Source organism: Triticum aestivum, chromosome 6A (genome assembly GCF_018294505.1).
Source record: "Triticum aestivum cultivar Chinese Spring chromosome 6A, IWGSC CS RefSeq v2.1, whole genome shotgun sequence".
NCBI lineage: Eukaryota > Viridiplantae > Streptophyta > Magnoliopsida > Poales > Poaceae > Triticum > Triticum aestivum.
The window spans coordinates 315,510,153-315,512,854 of NC_057809.1; positions in this window are offsets into that span (position 1 = coordinate 315,510,153).

Below are 2,702 nucleotides of genomic sequence, written 5' to 3' on the forward strand. Positions count from 1 at the left end.
GCAACGCTCACTTTTCATCCCATCGATCAGCTTTAGTTAGCAGCAGTAGACAAGGAATCGCTCGATCGGGTTCAGTTAACAACCATCGATCGATCGCTCAGGTTCAGTAATGTGTAGCCTGTAGTGCAATCGCTCAGGTTCAGTTAGAGCCCAACGCCTCGCTCGGGTTCAGTTAGAGCCAATGCCTCGCACACACGTGCGTACGTGTACGAGAGAAACGCGCATCGCTCAGCCCCCGACCTCCCACCGTAACCAGGAACTCTCCAAAATTTTCCTCCCCCTCGCTTCTACCACGGTTTTTTCCATCATGGACGGCGAAAAGAATGTCATGCAGCTGCGCCTCCGGCCCGCCCAGGAAGAAAAGCCCATTTTCTTTCATGATTTTTTGTCATAGAAGTAGGAGCCCACCACATCTATGATGATACCGGGTTTTGTCACAATTATCGTCATAGAAGTGTCATATGTATGACAGAAAAAATTTCGTTCGGCCCAAAATGTCATGGATGTGTCTTTTTTGTAGTGCATGGCAATATGGGAGGCATGATATAGCAAGTGGTAGGTATCGCGGCATAGCAATAGAGTGAGTAACTAGCAAGCAAAGATAGAAGTGATTTCGAGGGTATGGTCATCTTGCTTGAGGTCCCGCAAGGAAGAAGAACGAGTCCATGAATAAGACAAACGGACGTATTTGAATGGATCCTCCAAATGCGATGTTATCGGAACTAACCCAAAGAAGCAACACCGGAAAGAAGCAAACAACATTGTAAACAACCATCACATAAACATGGCATGATGCACAACCATGTATGATGCATGTCCGGTTTAAAGAGGCATGCCATGGCAATATGCACAAACAAGCCTACAAATTAAGTGGAGCTCAATATGCAATGAGTTGCATATTGAAGAAAATAACACATTCAAACATTTAGTTCACTCTCGTTTATGTACCCAACAATATTAAATGTTATTAACATGGCAAGAGGTGAAGCATATGAAAAGTACCTATCTAGACAAGTTTAAATGAGGCCGGAACAACAAACAACAAGACCGGAAAAATCATCATATGCATATATTAGATTTGGTATTGTTCTGACCTAAAGCATATTTTAGAGTTGCTAAACATGGAAAGTAAGTATACCATGTTAAACTAGGCATTTTTCTACCCCATTTACATATAAAGTTTATTAAATTTGGAGCTATGGTTAATTAGTTATGAATTAAAGCATTTTAACATGGCATTAGAGAAAATTTAAACAAACAATATTTTAAACATTTTAAACATGGATGAAAGTTGAAAATTATGAAACTAGACAAAATTCTAGGCATTTTACATATACTAGTACAAATGCCCGTGCGTTGCACCGGGCAAAAAAAGAAGCGCGGAATACTTTATGTGCCATTGTGCACCATTTTTTATATCCAATTATTAATAAACGCCGATGATAAGGTTAAACGTGGAAACTTTCTTATTTTTAATAAAGGTTAACGATTTCGTTAAAAAGGTGAAATTTTTTAAGAATAGTTATGTTTTTATGAAATTCGAACATTTCTCAAAAATATCATTTTTTGAACAGATTTTGTTTTTGTTGTAAATTTCTAAATCAAAATATTTTTTAGTAAAAATGGAACATTTTTTGAAATTTTTAAAAACTACGTTAAAACCCGCTATTCAAATAAAGCTATTGAGAACATATAATGTATAACCCGCCTTGTTAATTCCAAATCAAATAAAATTGAGCGCTGGTTGCACTTATAAGAATATAATACATTTAGTTAATGGATTACATGCGACAAGCTTAGAGAACACAATTTATTCTAAAAACCTTTATCTAAATTTAGCAATTGAAACTTGCGTTATTCATGATCGTACAAATACAAACTGTGACTCTGTTCTTGTTTGGAATTTTCATTTTAGACACAACAATATAGAATACTACTTATATTATATAAGTAGTAGCATCTATGAAATTTTCCAAGATATTTTGTATAGTTTTGAGCACCAAAACATTTAGATTATGCTAATCCTGAGAAGCTTATGAAGTAGTAGATGAGAAAGAGGTATTCCAACCAATTTTGTTTGTTTTTTATTTTCTTTCAACCTCTTCTTTTACCACTGACCAGTGGGTCACCTGGGTCAGTCCAGCAGCATCACGTCCCAAGGGACATGCGCCCACAACCCCTTGCCCGGCCTCCTCCACTCCACCACCTCACTCTTTACCTCCCTCCCTCCCTAGATCCCCTTTCTTGTCAAGCTTCCCGGGGACGCTGCCGCTCGCGGTTGCAACACCAGCCATAGGGACCAGCGGGATCTGCCAGCCGTCTGTCTGGATCGACGTCCACGCCTCCAGCTCCGACCTGCACGCCCGCTGGACGCCGCCTCGAACCATCTCGTTTCTCCGGTGCGTTCTTGCTCCTAGGTAATTCTCTAGCTCCATTGTTGCTCCTGCAGTCCCTCTAATGGTGATTCCGGGCGCCAAGGTGCAGGAATGTCTTGAACCAAGGCCGCCTTTCTCGGATTCTGTCGGCCGCTGTTGCGATGCCGCGGCGGTCCTCCTCCCCGAGCAGCTCCAGGGACTGTGTCGGGCTCTGCGTTGTCCGCGTTTCCTTTGGACCACAGACTCGAAGCCGCGGGTCCCTCCTACTTCTTCCTCGAGCACTGACCGCCATTGACGCCGTTTGGAACTCGCTGCCGTCCGTCCTCT